The 22,038-nt window shown below is 44.7% G+C and overlaps 1 long non-coding RNA gene across 2 annotated transcripts in view; it reads right to left on the reverse strand.

Moving 5' to 3' along the window:
• Nucleotides 1-10,111: 10,111 nt before the first annotated feature.
• Nucleotides 10,112-22,038, reverse strand: part of LOC309377856 — a 37,193-nt gene continuing 25,266 nt past the window's right edge. For both annotated transcript variants that reach the window (XR_014171733.1, XR_014171734.1), the window contains exon 3: nucleotides 10,112-12,490. This is a non-coding gene — a long non-coding RNA (uncharacterized lncRNA). The remainder of the gene's footprint in view (nucleotides 12,491-22,038) is intronic.

The raw sequence follows: 22,038 nt of genomic DNA on the forward strand, positions 1-22,038 counted from the left end.
TTTACAAAAAAAGAGATCAAAGAAGGAATCTGATGCATCTCTACTGAAGGGGCAGGAAATCACAGCCCTTTAGATGTTTCTAGATTCCAACCCTGCCATCTGCAAAGAGCATGGTCAACTGGAATGATTGGAATTTTAATCCAGTAGCATCAGAAGGGCTAAATGTTCCTTACTAAGCTCTACTGAAAGGATATTCCAGAGCAGTTGTGCCACCATGAAGAAGACCTTTTTCTTATGTTTATTAGCTGCATGGCCCAAGATGATGGAATTCATTCTGGAACATTTTTTTCTGTGCACATTTTATAATACACTAGTCCATAATGTCTGACACCTACGGTCTAAGGTGGAGAAGCAGATGACCAGAGGTGGAGCTTCATGCTTCGGTACCGGGGGCAGAGAGCAGGCGAGGGCATGGCTGGCGAGCATCCCGTGGGGCGTGGCACACTGCTGTATGGGTGTGATGCACGTCCTGGGGGCATGGCACATGTCCTAGGGGTGTGACACACTGCCTGCGGGGGCGTGGCACCCAGCATGGGGGAGGCCCAGCTGCAATGGCACCCCACTGTGATCGTAGTGCTGGGGGCAGTGCGTTCCCCCCCGTCCACCTCTTCCTCCGCCAGTGGGTGGGATCCATTTGAACTACAAGTGTTAGATTTACACTCTAGAGTCAACAGGCCTCTTTCCCTCTCTGAACGCCCATGATCATTCAGAGTCTTGTAAAATGTATTGGAGAACGAAAGCAAGCACCACAAAGGAACTTTCAGGGAGGGGGGAGTTGGACAGGAAGGAGCTTGGGCTATGTGCATCCGATCCCAGCCAGGGAACACACACATGCAGTTAAACTGAGCAGGATTAAACCCTCTGGGTTAGTGAACGATACAATCCTGCTGGGGGTTCTGCTTTGCCAATGTGTCCCCTGTATTAAACGCATTGTAGAAGCAAACCCCAACAGAATTGCATCCTCCGCTCACCAGATTTGGGTCTGGAGCTGGGCTGAGTGTTCCCCAGGTCATCTTGGATTGGGTGGGATGATGCAAATACTCCTGACCCATAGCAAGGTTGATAGAATGGAAGTTGTTCAAATCTGGTGAGCGGAGGATACAACAGAGATATAGGAAAACGTAGTGCTATAACGTACAGAAAACAAAGAAACCAGAAGGTTCATGGGGGGACCCTGAACCAACTCAATGGGCTGGCTATTGGCTTTCTGCTTCAACTCAGAGAGAAAGGAAAGCACTTTGCCTTATTATCTAGCTGACACACAGAGCCCTACTTACCATTTGTTTATCCTGGTCTATTGTTGGTGAGCTAGAAGGACAATCTTATGCAAAGGCACATGTTAACAGGCCATAGGTTAAATCTTGATCCTTTAACTACACCATTGAATTATCCAGATGAATAATGGCATGTTATTTGTTCAACTTTAATTGCCAACAACAAAAATTGGCCTGGGTTGGCACTGGAGATGAGTGAGTATTTCCTCCATGTCTGAACAATTGTACTGAAGAACATCGGAATGGACAAATTAACTGATAAGGTGGACAAAATGAGCCAGAGGGAAAAAGTGACTCAATTTTTAAAGTACTGGAGTACATAATGTTTGCTTATCAGATTGCAGAGACACATCTTCTTGGAACCGGCTTTCTCTGAAATGTTTAAAGAATCTTTTAAAAGGGAAGGAAGTGACTTGCTCACTATAATGTCAAAAGAAGCTAAACAGCCATGAAGTGCTACCTTCAGCTCCACAGGAAAGAAAAGAGTTTTGTATTCCATACCTTCCAATATTTCTCTGATGAAAATAGGGACATCCCATTCCATAAAGATAATTTTACTATTTATACCCCACACATCTTATTGGGTTGCCCCAGCCACTCTGGGCAGCTTCCAAAATATATAAAAATGTAATTAAACATTAAAAAACCTCTCCTGTACAGGATTGCCTTTAGACAGCTCGGGGGTCAGATAACACCATACCCATCAACAGTTCTCCAATGAAAATAGGGACATCTTAACGAAAAGTGGGACATTCAAGGATCACATCAGAAGCTGAGATGGCTTCTCTAAATCAGGGACATCCCTGGAAAATAGGGACACTTGGAGGGTTTGGTATTCTACATTCAGCAAGAGTAGGGATGGGGGAGAAATTTGATTCAGTCCACATTGAAAGGTGAACCTCACTAATTCACACTTCCCCAAACAATACATGAACGCAGGCATCCTTCCAAATCCAAAAAGAAAGAAAGAAAGAAAGAAAGAAAGAAAGAAAGAAAGAAAGAAAGAAAGGCAAGAGAAGTTTTCAGCATAGCAAATTTCCCCATTTGATTGGGGTTGGAGGATAGCGATACTGCACAGTTTGAATCCTTCCCTAACACTCCTCAGATCACCAGTTCAAGGCCTCCGGTTGTCTCAAGTCTTCATAGCAAATTAGCTGGAACAGGGACAGCCAACATGGTTTCATCAAAAAAAGTTGGAGCACAACTCTCATCATTCCTACTCATTGGCCATACTGGCTGGCTACCATGTGGGTTTGTCCTATGCCAGAGGATGGTTCATTATCTTGACTAACCTCTGTGGAGAAAGTCATCAAAGTTAAGCATGGATTCCTTTAAGGCAAGAGTGGGGGACATCAGGTCAGGGAGATGGATGAAGCCTTCTAGATCTCACTATTTGCCCACAAGGCCTCTCCTCATGCCACCCCTCTACACAGGCCACACACTTCACTAGCTCTGTGTTGCCCCCTGTTTTTTCCTGGCTGGACTGTGCTCTTGGTGTCTGATAATGCTCCTTGCTTAGAGAAGATGGAGGGTCAGAGAGGTGTGCGTGCATCTGCAGAAGCGAGCCTACTATCCCAAGGTGAAACTTAGATTCATGGATCCACTTACTTCTGTCTCCAGCCACACCCACCACTGGCATATGGCACCCAGAAAATTGCCCAAGAAGGGAATGTGGCCATTGAGGTGAAAAAAAGATCCCCACCTCGGCCTTAAGGCTTTGCCAGCAGCTGAATCTTAACCCAGTGTTGCGAAATGTGCAATATATTTTGTTTTGTAGAAGCACTTCTAACTGGGGCAGAGTGGGCTACACTCTGTAATATTTCTGTCACATCACAAATAATTCATCTGAAGGGGCCATCCAGGCATCCCATGATCTCATGACTATATCAATTATGAAAGCAACAATTAAAGTGCTATGAAGAAACAAACTGACATCAATGTGCGTTTACAGGGACTAACACTTCCAAAAGCAGCAAAAGGGACCGGTTATATGATGCCAAGGTGAAAATGAAATTTAGACAGCAAAGGCATGCAGGGACGTTTCACAAATGTCCTTAATCCTCAGAAATGCCTGGGCACATCATTTTTCAATGCAAATTTAATGCTGCTGTTTCCTTTATGAACCATTTAGCTGAAGAATTTGCCAGTCACTTTATTCATAGGTCTGTACCCAATGTTAGTCTTACTTGGAGAAGACCTACCAAAACTAAGACATTAGGAAATGTAAGAAGGCACACAATTCCATCCCGTCCTGTCTTTGTCACAATCAACCCTGTTTCCATTCTGCCACTGTTCAGTTTCCACCAAATACTTTGTTATTTGTTTCACTATGCACTAGTTGGTGCAATTATTTACATAAGTTTCTAATACAGTGGTACTTCGGTTTAAGAACAGCCCTGTTTATGAACTATTCGGTTTATGAACTCTACAAAACTGGAAGTAGTGTCCCGGTTTGCGAACTTTACCTCGGTCTAAGAATGGAATCCAAATGGTGGAAGGGCATCGGTGGCAGGAGGCCTCATTAGGGAAAGCACGCCTCAGTTTAAGAATGGTTTCGGTTTAAGAACGGACGTCCAGAATGGATTAAGTTCGTAAAATGAGGTACCACTGTATATTAATGATGTACCGTAATTATTTCTCTATCACACATTTCTATGTAAAGGAAACACCATTGAAATGGAGCTGCTTCATCAATTGTGGATCATCTGCAAACTGAAAATAACAACAGCAAATACTGATAAGAATTGATTGGCTTGATTTTTGTTCTGGGCATGAGATAGCTAAGCCAAAATTAGCAATTTCCACTTTCATCAGATTTTTTTGACATTACTGTTTTCTGACTTCTGTGCATTAACTTCAACGGCTTTCCTCTTCTTAAGATGCCTTTCTAGGATATCATCCTGTCCTGTCCCTCCCCCCCCCCCCCCGGCTTGATCTGTGAATTAATGTTATGATTGGACATTTTAAAAGAATCACCACTCACAAGACAAATGAGCCAGCCTCATAATTTGTGAGCCATCTCCCTGCATCTAGCCTGGTAGCATACAGAAGACCTGTGCAAGTCTTTCAATTAAGCTCCCCTCACCCCAAAAAATGTTATATGCCACCTACACAAATCTGGAGGTTTCTACAAATGCATAGAATCATGCAATCAAAGAATTGGAAGAGTTGGAAGGGACCCTGAGGTTCATATAGTCCAACCCACATTTTTCCATTCAGGCAAGCAGGAGGCACTATCAGAGATCAAGGATATTTTCCAGGCAGGAAAAAGCACAGTGTGTGTGTGGATCAGGACCAGAAAGGGGCATGACTGGGGAAGACCCTCAAGAATCAAATGGAAGGCTGCAACTGGGCTTTGGGGCTGTGGTTCCCCATTCCTCCACTAGATGATCCCTCCAAGTCTATGAAGCATATGAAAAATTTGCTTACCTCTCCATCTCCTTCAGTTCATAGTGCCTGCCCCCTTTGAGTTACTGCACTCATACTTAAATGGAATATTTCATTTTGATTTGAAAGTGTCATTATGATTCTCTCTGTTTTCTTTTTTTGGATGCTACTTCTCAACAGTTCTCTCCTATTGCTCGCAACATGGTGATGGATATACTATTGAGTTGGAAGCTGAGGGCTGAGGTCAAAATAATGGCTTTGACATTGTGGACAAAGAGATGTCCCAGTGCACCATGAATCGGCAGACATTGTTCACTGAAATACTCTCATATTGCCAACAGCGCCTTCCTTTATTTGCATTGAAAGTGGTGCAGAGGAGAGAGAGAAAGAGCTTGATGAAAATGAAATTGGGTTAATTTGTGCAGATCAAGTTGCCTTGGATGGGAGGACGTATTTTGTAGAATTCAAGCGAAAGCCTTTTGTGCTGGTCATTTCACATTTCCTTTAAAAATGAGTGCCATTTTCTCGAAGAAAAAGAGAGAGAGAGTGAGAGAGCGCAGAATCTCTCCCTCATTTAACGATGCTGAATCATTGTGATGGCTGGCGAGAGAGCGTCTAATTGCTTCTGCATGTGAATAAAATCAAAATGAATGAGATTTTATTCACTAGAGCTAGGAGGAAAAGGGGTGGAAAGAAGACTCCATCAATCCCGACTTCTTGCAGGCTTCCCAGAGCCCTCTGGTTGGCCATTGTGAGAACATGATCTGCCGCCACCCCAGATATAGTGGGTGACACTAAAGATTAACTGAATTTAAGGAAAGAACATGCCCCCCTTTTTTAGGACACAGTTCTCATGAGGGGCCTGATTAGAAGTGGAATCACATGCAGAGGGGTGAGATCAGCGGCGTAGCGTGGGTTGTCAGCACCCGGGGCAAGGCAAGTAATTTGCGCCCCATAACCCGGGGCAAGGCAAGTAATTTGCGCCCCTAACCCCTAACCTGCCGCCTCTGCCAGCTTCTTGCTGCTGCCTGGGCCGGGTATTCACAGTTCTACAAATCTTTGGCGCTGGCTTGCTCCATTAGTTTAACTTGGGGGGGGGGGTGAGAGAGAGATTGCAATCGTGCTATGTGCACCGAGAGGGGGGGGCACGGTTGTAACGCAGTGGGGGGGGGAGAGAAGAAGAGAAACTAGCAGGAGAACCTTGATTTCCCTCTGCAGCTCTGTGGGGAAGGAGGGCGCAGACTGGGCTCCTTCCTCGCCACAAGATCCCTCGGCTGGCCGGGCCCAGGCCCTGCGGGGCTCCTCCGCGCTCCCCTCCCCCGGCCGGCAGCGCCTGCAAAGGCTGCGGGTTCCGCTGCACCTCCGTCTCTCTTTCCACTGGTAGCGAGAGCGGGTGGGAGGAGGCCACCTGGGAGCCGGAAATGGGCGCCAAATAAGGAGAGCGGGGCGGGCCTGGATCCTGGCCTTGTTTGGCGCTTCCCCTCGGCCGGTCGCCCAGCCAAGCCCGCGCCGGCGGCAAGCGATGCCCGCGCAGGGGGGCGCCCACCCCTCGGCCCCCGCCCGGCACTGCCGCCCCAGCACCTGCCCGCTCCTCCCAAGGGGCCTCCTCTCCCTCCCGCCTCTTCGCAGCAGTCCTCGTGGGGCGGACAGGCTCGACTCTCCCCTCCCTCTTGCGCCCCATCCCGCGCCCGATCCTGGCCAGGCTCCGGCTCCGGACCTCCTTGCTGGCGCCTGCTGCTCCCCCTGGTCACCCAGCCCGACCCCTCCTCCCAAAGGAGCTGAGCCCCGAGGCTCTTCGGCGACTCTGGAGGTGGCGAGTGCGCCCCCCCAGATGTTGCGCCCGGTGCGGCCGGCACCCCTTGCACCCCCCACGCTACGCCACTGGGTGAGATTAATACTTTCTGCTTGACAAGATCCCAAAGAAAATTGCCCGCCACCAAGCAGCTTTGATTAGTACTGGAAGCAAAGTGTCTCTTGGCACCAATGGGAATTTCTCTCTGGGAGCTAATGGCAGCTTGGGAGCAGTGAGGCAATTTCCATCAGGGCTGTGGCAGGAAAATATATAATCTGTGCACTGTGGTTCCACTCCTGCTTTCCATCTCTGCTGGTTATACAGATCAGTCTTTCATGAAGTTTCCATCATGCCTTGACTTAGTTTTATATCACTCTCTCGTACTTGCCACATATAATTTGCTGCTAGAGATGGAGAACAATACAGGTACGTTTGACTAAATCTTCTAAGGCCAAAGATGCAACCTCATGTCCAGTGTCCAGGGCAGTTCTTCCCTACAGAATTGTAGAGTTGGAAGGGACCATGGGGATCATCTAGTCTGATCCGCTGCATGGCAGAATCTTTTTGTCCAACAAGGGACTCAAACTGACAACCCAGAGATTAAGGGTCTCATCTTCTACCAACTGAGTTACCAACAGGAAGAACCAGCTGCACAAATATAAGATGGGGGACACCTGGATTGCCAATAGTGCATGTGAAAAAGATCTAGGGGTCTTGATGGACCACAAGCTCAAATGAGCCAGCAGTGTGATGCAGCAGCACAAAAAGCTAATGCTATTCTAGGCTGTATCAATGGAAGCATAGTGGGCAGATCAAGGGAAGAGTCCCATTCTATTCTGCCTTGGTCAGAGCATACCTGGAGTACTATGTCCAGATCTGGCCACCACAATATAAGGATATTGACAAGCTGGAATGTGTGCAGAGGAGGGCAACCAAGATAATTAAGGGTCTAGAAATCAAGTCTTATGATGAATGGTTGAGGGAGTTGGATATGTTTAGCCTGGAGAACAGAAGACCGAGAGATGATACTGAATTTCTGCTCCTTTGGTTACATTCTGTGCCTCAAGAGAACTTTCCAAACTCACCTCTAAAATATGTACAGAAGATGATTTGTCATAGTTTGGGAAAACTTTTGCAAAGAACCACTCTTTTATACAGCAAACTCTTGGTGTCAAAACACCTTCTTTAAAGGAAAACGGTTCGTTGTCAAAAACACCACAGCAGTGTGAAAAACAGTGTCAAAACAGCTTTATCTTCAGAATAATTCAACATCCACCATTACAGATTGTTAATTAGTTTGGAAACTTGCAAGATGCTCTAAATTTAAATGCACAGCTGCAGAGGTAACCCGTGTGCGTTCTTTCAATGGGCCAATAGTATCTACCGTGTTTAATGCAATTATAAAGTGTTCCCAGCAGCGGCTAATTAGAGATGGGTAGATCTGTCAATTTTGGTTTCTCTTAGTTGCTGCTTTTTCCATCTTGAGATCAGTTCTTCACATCAGGTTGCAATTTATTTATTTTTTCTATAAAAAAAAACACACCCCACCCCACTTAATATATATATTTTTTGCAAAGCCATTCTTGCTGATATAAAATAATTTTTACTAATACAGACATTTATATGCATGCACAATTTATGCTAGTATATTCATTTTTGTACATGTAGAACAGCATTGCAAAATTCAGAAAAGGGTGACTTTTGAAGGACAGCTGTGTTTTAGTCTGCATATTGTTTGGGAAAGTGTGAATTAGGTAGGTTCACCTTCAAATGTGAACAGCATCAAATTTCTCTTGTAGCCTTAGCACTAATGAAGTAATATGATATTCCTACTGTCCTTTGGGTTTGGATGGAAATAATGAGGACAGAATCCTTGCAGGATTCAAGGTCCATTAGCATTTTTTGTTCTTCTTTATAGGCTACATATAGTCCTTGATGTGACTTGGGAAACCCATATGGACAAAGCCATATTTAGAATACCTTGTAACTTTGGGCTGTCTTCCATTCATGAATCTTAAAATGGCATAACTTTAAATTTAAACAACAAAGGTGAGAATATTTGAGTATGGCTGCAATTCCTGAATAACTGAAAGTTTCAAGTCTCCCTTACTGTAAACCAGTAACTATCTTGATGTACAGTGGTACCACGGGTTACATACGCTTCAGGTTAAAGACACCGCTAACCCAGAAATAGGGTTAAGAACTTTGCTTCAGGATGAGAACAGAAATCGTGCTCCTGCAGCGCGGCAGCAGCAGGAGGCCCCATTAGCTAAAGTGGTGCTTCAGGTTAAGAACAGTTTCAGGTTAAGAACAGACCTCCAGAATGAATTAAGTACTTAACCCGAGGTAGCACTGTACACTTGAAGGCTCTTGAATAACTGAGTTCAGTTTGAACCAATCATTTTTACTGAAACTGATTAGTGCAAAGTGTAAATTTTAACAGCTAAAGTAGAGTATTATAATATATAAAGATTATAGCTCCAGTTCATGAAGAATATAATGGAACTAGAAATTAAAATGATCAGGAAGTTAGCTACTGTACTTTAAGACTAGCAAAGCAACAGGGACTTTTTAACCCCAGGGGGTGGGAGGGAAATGACAACCCAGGGAGTATAAGATTTACAAATCTTGGTCACAAAGTTATGAATGAAGTGGGGAGTGAGGGAGGAATACAATAACTGATTGAATTTGCATAAATTTGCAATAATCCAGAAACCAAAAAATACGCTCTCATTTCTTTCAGGTGATTCCTTATGTTTGTGAGAACAAGTGGAAAGTCCAACTCCCTGAAATCAAGGAATCCCAGCTAAAGAATCACTGAAAGATGGCCATCCCACCTTAATATGAAAACCTCCAAGCAAGGACAGTACAACACCTTCTGAGGCAGTCCATTCCACTATGAAACGACTTGCCATGAGAAAGTTCCTTCCAATATTTAGTTGGAATCTCCTTTCTTAAACAATAGGAAGGAAGTGCACAGAAACTGCTCCGCCCCCAGAATGTGGACAGTTGCTTCTATGTGTAGCAGACACCAGGACTCTGCACCAGAGACTGACACCCAAATCACAATGTGAATTGGTGCCATTTGGGGTGATTTCTACTGGCAACGGGGCAGGGTATCTGTCAGGAGTCCAGGTTCCCAGCTTGATAACACAGTAAGCATAGGTAATGAAAAAGGAGGATTTATTGCAAAAACAAACAGATAGATTTGGACAACTTGAACAATGTCTCCGGCATCATTACTCAAGATGGGTCTTCTGAAGAGTCTTTCTGACATCTGCAGAAGATATTGAACTTACGACCTTTACGTCTCTTGTTTTGCTTCCTATCTAGCAGCCCTCCCATTCACCGACTCTTAGGACTTAGTGGATCAGCTGCAACCTCTTCCCGTTCTGAGAGGCTGTCTCTGAGTCTGTTTGCTTCCTGCAAGCTTTGGCTGTGTTCTTGCCTGCTCTCAGCTACTGCCTTATCAGCCTGCATGTCAAGGTCAGGAAGAGCTGAAGTCTGCAGCTGCCGGCTCTCCCCTGCCTGACTAACTTCTAAGCTTCTCTGTTTCTGGCTGCTTTCTGTAGTTAGCTGCAAACCTTCACTTGGAGCTGGCTCATTCCTGACACCATCTCTGGACCATTTTTTTTTGGGGGGGGGAGGAGACGCCTTGTCCTCAGTCACCTGGGAGCAACAGGGTGACAGCAAGGTGAATTCAGGGAGCACCACTAGGATGGTTTCATCTGATGAGCATTATGGGGGAAAGGCAATCTTCTAGAAATCCTAGTATTGAGTTGGATGCTTATAAACATGTATTAGGATATGCTGCATCAACTTCACCTTCCTAGGAATTGCTGTAAATCTGATCAGATCTTTTCCTAGTTTCCCATGAAATCCATCAAATGTCTTCTACCCATCAGGAATCTCCAACTTCCTTGTGTTAGAAACTGAGGTATGAAAGCTAGGAGCTAAATGGCCCCTTAAACCTAGGTTATGGGCGCAACAACAGAAGTCTAGGCACACTTTTTTATAACAAGAATAAATAGCTGCAGATGAATGAACTGCAACTAAAATACAGTGGTACCTCGGGTTAAGAACTTAATTCATTCTGCAGGTCCGTTCTTAACCCGAAACTGTTCTTAACCTGAGGTACCACTTTAGCTAATGGGGTCTCCTGCTGCTGCCACACCACCACAAGAATTTCTGTTCTCATCCTGAAGTAAAGTTCTTTACCTGAGGTACTATTTCTGGGTTATCAGAGTCTGTAACCTCAAGTGTCTGTAAACTGAGGTACCACTGTGTTATGTTCATTTTTCACATGGTCTAGTCTTTCCGCTGCCCACCCCCCTAATATTCTTAAGAGGGCCTCTTCTCCAGTCTTCAGAGAGTAGCTGGAAGTGGGGAGAAAGAAACAGGTCCTCCTTTCCTTCCACTCTGCAATTTTAATCTGAATTTTTAGGTGCGGTACTGAATCCAGAGCTCAGAAACTGCTCGCGCTAATGAAATTCCCTGTCGCAAAATGCGCCTAAGAGCAATGGGATTTTTTAACACTGCTTGCGAATCTTACCTGGGGAGAAGTGGTCCAGAAATTCTGGGTATGTTGACCTAAATGAGAACAGTGCAGGCAGACTTGCCTTGCCTCCACATTTTCATTAACATGTCTACAGTGCTCTGGTTGTTTCCCAACTGTTTCACTCATTAAATCATCTCTTTCCTACTCCTAACCAGATGTTTTTAATGTGCCCCCTGTCTCTTCCTCAAAGCCTCCCTAAGTCACAAGTTGGTTCCATGTTTTGCTTAGTAGCCACAGGCAAGACTGGAAGGCATCCCTGAGCTGAACTTGACAACAGCTAAGTATTTGTCATTCCCTTTTGTTTTGTTTTAGAGCATGTTGGACTCTGGCTTCCAGAACCCTAAGCCCAAAGTGGTCCATTTATCATTGCACATTCTCAGTGGTCACTGAGGGCAGAAGTTAAAAGAATTCATACCTGTTTTAAAGGCTGGTGTGGGCATTCTAAGTGACTCAAAGGTTCTGTTTATGCCAAAGAGAATGTTCTCCATGGGTGGTTAATCTGTTTGTCAGCATCCAAGGAGCCTTATTTTGACCACTGCTACAGACAGAATGCTACACCTAGAGATGGTTCCTTGATCTGGATGACGCCAGACTGTTCTTGTGTACTTCTTGATTTTGTGGCTTTCACTCTATGACTGTAAATACTGTATTCAGAAAAAAAACATATTGCGCAGGACCATAGCTCAGTGATAAATTCTTGCATGAAGAATGCCCTGGGTTCAATCCTAAGCATCTCCAAGTAGGACTGGGAGAGATCCCTTCCTGGAGCTCTGGAGAGATGCTGCCAATCAGTGTACATAATACCGCATTAAATGGGCCAATGATCTGATTTGGTATGAGGCAGCTTCCCATGAAGCTGCCAAGGCCACGATCCCATCAGTAGATAGCATCTAATTCAGCCCTCCAAAGCAAGTAAAAATAAAATAAGACTTGTACAGTCGACATTTTAAAATAGCAAAAATAGCCTCAGAGGGGAAGTGTGCTCTCATTGCTCCACATCATATGGTTCCAGATTAATGCCTGAACTTTAAAGTTGCACTTGAAAGGATAACACACATGCCTATCCTCTAGTTATAATTTTTCTCCTTTTTGTATATGCGTTTTTGCTTCAAGTTTTCAGCCTTCAAGCTTCTTTTAGCATATCGAAACACAGTGAAAAAGATACCCCTCCCACTGTTAACGTTCAGTATGATCCCAGGGAACAGCAATTTTTGCCCTTACCTGCCCACGTGAATGAAGTCACACATATCAAGTGGGTTTTTTTCTCTCTCCCTCTTTTCCTTATCTAAAGGTTCTCCAACAGATTCCGGCTATAAAAAGCAAGGAGAAGCTGCCTCATTAACAGCTTTCCTCTCCCTCGCTCTCTCTTTTTTGTTAACAATAGCTTGACGGGAAAGAGTAGTTTTAACACTCAACCCGTTCTTCTTCTGCAAGTAATAACCGCAGACTCCTAATCCCTTGATTGGAGTTCTTACTAGTCTAAAATGAGAAACATTAAATTATTATTTAATTTCAAGGAGGAGCAGCCTGAGAAATAAGGGGGATAATCTTAAGAGAAGGGAGAAAAGACACGATGAAAGATACTTTAATAAGAGAAGGACTTTGTAATAGCTTTCTGAATTGTTTCCCTTGAAAAGTTGTAAAGTCTCTACAGCATTTCGGCCTTCTCTTCAGACAAAAGCACCCTCAAAATACATGGCCTTTTAAGGCCCGTTAACATCAGCAGATCTCATTCAAGCATCAAGTGAGCTGCTCTAGGCTGCAGCTGCTATGGTCCGGCTGTTCTGATGTCACAGAGAACCTTGCAAGCCTCAGGCCAGCCAGCTAACTGTTGCTTCAGAACATAAAAACATAGACTCATTGAATCATAGAATTGTAGAGTTGGAAGGGACCCCATGGGTCATCTATTCCAACTGCCTGCAATGCAGGAATCTCAGCTAAAGCATCCATGACATGTGGCCATCTAACCTGTGCTTAAAAACCTCCAATGAAGGAGAGTCCACAACATTCTGAGAGAGACTATTCCGCAGTTGAACAGCTCTTACTGTCAGAAAGTTCTTCCTGATGTTTAGTCAGAATTGTGCTGGGCCCGGGGGTTAACCCGAGCAATGCAGTCCAGGTCCGGTTCCAAATCCAAGGATTCCACGAGGAGACAATCCAACAGGGCCAAGGCAGGACACAAGGCAGGAAACCAGGTGAGGTCTGGCATAGGGTCTGAGGCAGGTTCTAGCATACAGCAATGTTGCTTCTGCAACCTGGGGCGGGGCCCAACAGCCTTTTATCTTTGTCGGGGTAACAGCTGGTCCTGATCCCCCGGCGACTCACCTCCCTGTCTCGCCCAAAGGCAAGCACTCCTCCTGTGAGTACTCAGGTCTCTCCTTCTCTCAGACCTCAGTCTCTGCAGCTCGGAAGACGTTGGTGAGTTACTAGACCCAGAGGCCACCTCAGCCTCTCCTGACCTAACTGGTAGTGGAGTAGCTGTAAGTGATTGCCCAGCAGAGGGCAACGAGGTAATCCCCGCATCTGGAGCCAGATCAGGCTCAGGCCCCTGACTCGGCCCAGCTGGTGTTTGTTGCAGGGGAACCTGTGCACACTGGGGCTCTTCAGAATCAGGCCCCAGACTTGGTTCAGATGCCGCCTGAGGCAAAGGATCCGATGCGGACTGAGACTCCTCTGGTTCCGAGTCCAAGCCCAAGTCCCAGGCCATCACAGGAATCTCCTTTCTGGTAATTTAAAGCCATTGGTTCTGTTTCTACCCTCTGGAGCAGGAGAACACAAGCTTGTTTCCTCTTCCATGTGACAGCATAAGAAGAGCCTGCTGGATCAGGTCAGTGTCTCATCTAGTCCAGCATCCTGTTCTCACAGTGGCCAACCAGATGTTTATGTGAAACCCCCAAGTAAGATTTGAGTACGAGAGGACTCTCCCTCTCCTGTTATTTTCAGCAACTGGTATTCAGACACATACATTAATAGTGTGCATCTGTAGGCTAATAACATTGTACCTGTTGGAGATCTTCCCATCACAAGTGTTTTCAAAGGGACAAGAAGCTTCTCAGATAAAAGTGGGCCACTCTAGCCAAAGTTATAAGTTATGTCACACCTCTTCATTCCTCTTCCCTTGGCAATGAGTTCCATTTTAGACTGCTTCCAGAGGAAGGAAGCTTATTCAAGCTGCCAAATGAATAGACTGGCTGCTCTTCTGCCTGTTAACAGCAGCTTGGTCATCAGGAAAAAGCACAGCTTGGATTTCAACATTGTCATCAGCTAATGCCTGCACACCAAGCGACTAATAAAGTCAGGAGAGCTAGAGCCAGCAAAAAAAGGTTGGCAACCCAGAAAGTGAATTGCTTGAATGGATCTCAGATTATACACTCAGAGGGAATGCTTTTTTTTAACTCCCAAATGAAACACAGGCTTTCAAGGAGAAATGGTTGGAGTTGATAAAAAAAGAGAGAAGAGGCAACCAAACCCATACAGTGAAAATCTATGTTGTTGACAATAGGAACAACACAAACAGAACTGAGATACATTTTCTTCCCTTGAGATCTGTTTCACTCTCTCTTACCTTGCATTGCATTGCCTGAGTGCTGGAAAAAAATGTAAACAACTATAGCATTAAACTATTGGGCAACTAACATTTCCTTTGTAACAGTTTGGAAAAATAAATAGCTATAAAACTAAATTAATGTCTGAGACGGAATGAAGCTGTTAAGGGAATAAGTTACATATTTGCAGCTTTGCCACTTTTGATGCAATAGTTAATGAGGAGAGACCAAACTCATGGGAGGGTGTCTATGTGTCTCTTTCTAAGCCCCTCAGCCTCAGATATGCATTATGTGATTTAAAGTTGTGGTTAAAGAAAGAGGTAATAATTGAGAACTGTACTGACGTTAAATAAACGATCTTCGTAGGGAACCACTCAGGCAATACACATAAAAAATGCAAGTGGAATGCTGTGAGTGTTTTAATATATACAGTCATACCTCAGGTTACAGATGCTTCAGGTTGCGTGTTTTCGGGATATGGATGCCCCGAACCCGGAAGTACCAGAACGGGTTACTTCCGGGTTTTGGCGCTCGCGCATGTGCAGAAACACCAAATTGCAACCCGTGCGTGCACAGACGTGGCGCTGCAGGTTGCGGACGCTGTGGGTTGCGAACGTGCCTCCCGCACGGATCATGTTCGCAACCCGAGCATTCACTGTATTGTTTTAACAAGGAAGCAGAAAACTACTTAATACCCCCACAACATTCTTTTCCCATCAAGATACAAGCCAATCATTGTCCAAGAAAGGTCTGAAGGAAAAGAAGCCTAGAACTGTAGAGCTGGAAGGAATTTCAAGGGTCATCCAGTCCAACTCCTTGCAAAGCATCAATGACAGATGGTCATCCAAAGTTTGTTTAAAAACCTCCAAGAAAGGAGAGTCCATAATAATAATAATAATAATAATAATAATAATAATAATAATAATAATAAATTTTATTTATATCCCGCCCTCCCCAGCCGAAGCCGGGCTCAGGGCGGCTAACAACAATAAAACAGTACAAAAGTACAGCACAAACATTCTAAAATCATTCATTATAAAATTAATTAAATTCAAGCCACTGGCCACCATTGGGCCAGAGCTCCGTAAAGATTGCTGAGGGAGGGAGTCAGGCTGTGCCCTGGCCAAAGGCCTGGCGGAACAGCTCTGTCTTGCAGGCCCTGAGATTAATATGGTGATGGAACACAATGTATTTATGAATGAACACATGAAAAATGGATGCAGACCAGAAATCATCTAATTTGTCCATCAGTACATTTTGTTTCAGTGATGCCAGATCACTCTCTACATAAGGTGAGCATCATTGTTAGGCTACAAAGGGGGGGGGGGGAGCTTCTGTAACCAGTCTGACTAAGCGGGTCCTGTAATTTCCTTTGACTAGTTGTTGTGTCTCGTAGCTGGAATCCATTAAGGACTCTCTCCTTTGTCATACAGGACAGTTCAATCTCAAAAACGTCTTCTTTCCTAATGCAACATCGAAGCCAAATTGAAAACACCAGAAAAGAACATTTGTTAAAGACATAACATTCAGTTCTTCCCTTGGTTGCACTGAACTGACTTCAGATCAATAATGGGAGGGAGGTATATTTGGGGAGGCAATCATGGTCTTCAAAAGCAGGATCAGATCCTTTGTTAGGCTAAACGCATCCCAGAATAATGACAGCCACTGGAGGTAGGCCATAGTCTCTAGATATAGCTAGCTGAACTTGGCTTCCCTAGTTACACTGCACAGAAAAGTGATGATTTCAGAGGTGATGATCTTTTAGGCTCAATGGTAGAACATGCAAAATATCCCCATGTTCAGATATCCCCAGACACTCCAGTTCCAAGGGATGTATGTATGCTTGACACATGGCTTGTGGGAAAGCATCTGTGTGAAATCTAGGAAAGGAACTGCTGGTTAGACTATTTAGATCACTCAGTGGTCTGATCCAATATATTGTGGCTTGCACCCCAGCCTGTGTTACATATAATTGTTTTAATTGCACAGTGAAATGGAAAGTGCTTATATGAATGTTGCTAAGGATTTAACATTGGAAAGTCCCATTGGAGTATACTAAGCTAGAAAGAACTCTCTCCAAGCTTCTAGCTGAGTTGATAATTAACTGTTGATGTTCTCTGCTAGCCTTTTTGTGTGTGTTTAACCTTAGATTATGTGAGTAAGGCATCCACTTGCAAATTCACCATTTTGAAGGGAGTTGACTTTGCCTTTTATTCCCAAGCACAGTGAGAGAAGATGTGATCTCCAGGAGCTGTGTAGCCTTAGGCTAGACACAGGTTAATGCAGGCTATAGGAGAGATAGAAACTTAATGGGGAAGCAAGATCTGACCATTAAGTTTCTAGGGAGGTTTCCTAAAACCATAGCTTTGGATTCAGCATAGAGCCTCTGTCTGTCTGTCTGCCTACCTGTCTCCCTGTGTGTCTCTCATCCATGCATGCACAGACACTCTCACACAAGGTGCAAAGTGAAGTTATTCCCAGAGAGGCAGTCTGGAAATATAAAGTGGGCTTGCAGCATCTAGAAAGATTACTGACACTGAGGGACATGTGAAATTGGGTCCTCTGTTAGCTGGTTATCACAAGCAAACTCTTCATGGAAAGGTGTTGAGATTCTCTATAATATAGATTTGGGTGGTTTTTTTGTTGTTTGTTTTTTTAAGAGAGAGACATGTTCCTGAGCTCTCTAAGAAATGTGGCAGCTGGAAATCAGGCTTTAATAAAACCCCACACTGCAGTAAACAACCATCAGTGAAAGGAAGATAGGAAGGAAAGTTCATCCAGCTCTTGAGGAAGATTATTCTGTAAAGAATACCTGCAGAGAGACAGCCTCATAAATCAGGAGGGCTCAGACAGGGGTTTGCTGCAGCACACATAACTCAGCTAGATACTCATTAGACACTTCGGGTTTCATTAAGAAAAATACATCAACCCATGCATAAGCTCTCCCACCCCAAATACATTTCCACCCTGCTTGTAAAATACGAAATGTGGTTGGAAAGTCATCATTTCAAACCTGCATTTTCCTGTTTACCAAAGCATCAAGCTATATCATAGAACATGACAAGCTTACAGATGGAGGTACCATGGAGAGTAAGGATTAAGGTGAAAAATCAGGAGTCACTTGAGACCTTCACAGGTTTGACAGATGGAAGGATCTGTCAATTTTTGTTCTCTTAGTTCCTCATTTCCCCCCTATCTTAAATTCAGTTCTTCACATTTTGCAGCCATTTGCATTTTTTAAAAAAGCTTCTTGAAAATATATCAGCATTTTAATGTGAATTTCTCCTCATAAACTTTTCTGTTTGCTATCTTGACCAGTGAACCTGTTTTTGCAAGCAACTTTCACAAATACAATGCAATTTGGTATGCTATTTTCATGAATACCATCGTTTTTATACATTCTTTCCCTTAACATGTGCATTTTTGCAAACATTATTTGATGGGAGAAGTGCATTGCAAAATTTGGAAATGAGCAAATTTAAAAAGATAGCATTGTTTTGGTTCACACATTTTTTTTCAGAAATTGCAAGTTTTAATCCCTCCATGCCTTTGATAATTTGGACAGTATTTTATCCATACATCCATACATTTTCTAAAAAAAATGTTTAGAGGTACTCTCATTTTCCTACTCATATTGAAATACTGCCCCTCAATGAGGCCAAACTTAGATTCACAAAATGTTTAGGGGTATGAGTACCCTTGTGTCCCCCAAGAAAAAAGTACTGCATACAACCATACAACATACATAATTCTGTTTGTATGCTGCCTGTCCACAGTTCAAACTATGCTCAAGGTGATTTACAACATGAAAAAAAATACATAACTATAACATAGAAAGTGGTCATAAACAATAAACTGAACATTAAAGAATACAAAACCAAACGAAACATTTCCCACATAAATCACAACAAAAAACCAATGGCAACGCCAGCCCAGTCACGGCTTTTTTTTCAGCCGGAACTCAGTTCTGGCACCTCTCAGATGGGCACCATTGCCATTGTAAGAGAACAAGGGAGCAGGGGGGGGTGTGGTTCACCCCGGGTGTCACCACTGAGGGGGGTGACAAAATGCCGGGCGGCACTCACCAAGGCGCCTGCAGTGTGCTCGAGCCGCGCATCTCTCCTGGGACAAACACAATGGTTTGTATGTGCACAGACTGCGCTGCCGAAACGGTCCACCCGCTGCCTCCCCCCCCCAGCTGTAGGGCAGCTGAGTGGGAGGAGGCAGGCAGACTCTGGAGGCCCCATGGTACGCCCCACCCCTATGGGAGGCTCGCCGCACCCCAGGCACTTGAGCGACTTCCTCCTCCACTGAGCATAACACTAGGAGTATCTACTCAGAAATAAGCCTCACTGAGTTCAATCCATTCCCCCCCCCCCATTTCCCCCGCTGCAAGGGAGGCCTTCATGGTGACTTGCGGCACCTATTTCCCTAGAAAAATAGCACTGTGCCCAACAAACAAACTCCCCCAAACAATACTGTGGCCCATAGTCTAATCAGCAGCCTTGGTTTCTGTAACTGGAGTCAGTCAGGGCCCTGTCCTCCCAGAATAGCAGTTTGCACACCCCACTAATAAAGATAATAACACAATGAATGACATTCAAAAGGGTAACAATTGATAGCACATTTGTTCAAAATCCCATTTAAAGCTTGTGATGGCCTGGGATTCCGATTCTGAGAGTGAACCGGAGGAATCCCAGTTGGCACAGGAGTCCCCGCCTCCAGGGCTGGCTGAACTGGGGCAGGGCCTTGATTCTGAGGAGCCTGCACCTGTGCCGGATCCTCAGGAGCAGGCACCAGGTGAATCCATTCTGGCCCCAGAGGTGGTTGAGGACTCAGTGCCTGCAGGTGAGTCTCCCCCTGGGCCCAGTAACCCTTCAGCCTCTCCTAAACTGCAGAGGCTTAGGGCAAAGAGGCGAAGGGAACTGCTTTCTCCCAGGAGGAGTGCTCGCCTTAAGGCCAGGGGAGGCGGGGCTTCTGGGGGCCGGGACCACCCCTGGCCTCAGAGAAGATAAAGGCCAGTCAGCCCGGTCCCAGGTTGCGGGAGCAACGTCGTCATTGAAGGGCTTTTTCGGCCAGCATCCAGTCCTGTTCCTCCAGTGTTCCTGTTCCCCGCCCGGCTTCCTGCTTCTGATCTTCGAGTGTTCCTGTCCCCGCCCGGTTCCCTGCTTCGGACCTCGCCTCGCACCTTGTGGACTATTTCCAGGCTAGTGACTCAGGACTGAACTTTGACTACGGAAACCGTAACCTTCCCCCCGGGATCAGCACAAAGCTGTTTAGTCCAATTCATTCAACTACAGCAGATTAACTTGATACAGTGATACCAGTTTTTTTTTTTCAAATTCTGAGTGTCATTTAGACTTCCAGTACTTCCCATTTCCACCCCCTTGCCTCTTAGTGCCCCCCCCCAAGTAATCCTACCATCCCCTGGCAGATGGTACTGTCCAATTGGCTCTAAAGGATTGTGGAAATGTGAAGGATTGCCAAGTGGCCAAACATCTCTCTCTCAGTACTAATATGCATTCATTAGAGTCCCAATCTCTGGCTATCTTTCCACTCATAATACCTACATAAGGAGCTTCCCTGGGGTTAAGCTAATATGCTTCCTGATTCCTTAATTGCTTTGACACTGAGAATCAAAGATCATGGAGATGGTTATAATAAAAATAATAAACCAATCTCCAACCTATTACGAAAGGTGTGAGCCTCGAATCTTAAGTGTTTTGTTGCTTTGCTGTTCTCCGCTCTCTCTCGTTTTTCTTTCATTGAGGTAGCAGCAGCAGGAATTATCTCTCGATTCAGATGAGCTGAAACTTTGAGTCATAAACTGCATCCGTGTTATCTTTTCAGCTGCCGTTCAAATTGAATAATTTCACACTTCCCTCGTAAACACAAGTCAGGGGTGAATCTCTGCGCAGAGCTAATCTAAACCAAATGAGGTGATTACTCCGAAAGACAATTCAGTGTTGCAGGGCTGTTTTTAATCTTAAAGAGCTAATATGGAAGTTTATGAAGCTGCAGGTGGAAACAAAGGATTTTTTTTAAAAAAGGGACTGAGAACTGTGGGAATGTTCAGGGGTGCAGGAGAGGATATATTGTAAGATTATATCCTAATCCAACTTGTGCTAACAAGTTCCCAAAATATCAGCAGAGTTTATAAACATTCCCCTTTTAGTTCGCAACGGTAACGTGTACACAGGTTCGCTAGAACCTCTATAATAATTACTCTGGTAATTTCCCCTTTGATCCCTCTTAAAATACAAGACACTACACAGTCTTTATAAAAGTATAAAAGAGTTTACTCACGTTCTGTTCACAATATGATCCCAGAAGGCACACAGACTTAAAAAGGTAAAATACATTTAGAATCTATCTTGTAGCAAGATAGTCCTTATCTCCTCTCTTGGCTGGGAGCCAAGAGAGCATCCTTAGATGTTCCTCATGGAAGGAAGATGGCAGAGAGAGGCAAGAGAGAGGCAAGAGGCAAGAGAGAGAGATGGCTGCCTGCCCTGTGCTTTTATCATTACCTGCACAGGTGGGGCCACACCCACCTCTGGTCACATGCGGAGGAAGTCCGTCCCCAGGAAGTTTACCTGCTTGCTGGACAGACATCCCTCCCCATGTTCTAACATGTACACTCTAGGAATGTTGTCATTGACTGCTCCTGTGTTTTACATCCCACATACCCCTTCTCAGGCAATACAACATACACAAAATATAAACAACTTTATTCAACCACCCAGAGTCCCAGCTTGACACGTAGATTCTGGAAACTCTCTCTTGGTAGGGGTTTCGTCAGGATGTCAGCAGTCATCTCTTGGGTGCTGCAGTAGGATAGCTCCACAAGTCCATCCTGGATCATCTGGCGTATGTAGTGGTATTTAACCCCAATGTGTTTTGTTCTGGCCAGGAACTTCTCACTCTGTGTCAGCTTCAGGCAACTTTGATTGTCCTCCAGCAAGCTGACAGGCCCTTTTCTCACCAACCCAAAGTCCTTTATGAGTTGATCAAGCCAGGCGATCTCTCTGCAGGCTTCTGTTGCTGCAACGTATTCTGATTCTGTGGAAGATAATGCTACACAGCTCTGTTTATAACTGCCCCATGCAACAGGTCCATCACCAAACATGAAAACGTGACCACTTGTTGATTTATAATCAGCATTATCCCCAGCCCAATCCGCATCAGTATACCCAACCAACTTAGGGTCTCTGACGGCTGGTAACCTTAATTTACAATTCATGGTACCCTTCAAATATCGCACCACCCTCTTTACACCTGCCCAATCATGCTCAGTGGGAGAATTCACTTTTCTGCTAAGAATCCCCACAGCATTAGCTAAGTCAGGTCTACATGTGGTAACTAAATACAAAAGTTTACCAATCGCCGACCTGTAGTCATTGTTGTCTGGCAACTGCTTCGAATCCTGCTGATTCTTCAGGAAGTCAGTAGCCATCGGTGTAGCAACTGGATGTGCGTCTTGCA

The sequence above is a fragment of the Podarcis melisellensis genome (genome assembly GCF_964234715.1).
Source record: "Podarcis melisellensis genome assembly, chromosome: 9".
Classification (NCBI taxonomy): domain Eukaryota; kingdom Metazoa; phylum Chordata; class Lepidosauria; order Squamata; family Lacertidae; genus Podarcis; species Podarcis melisellensis.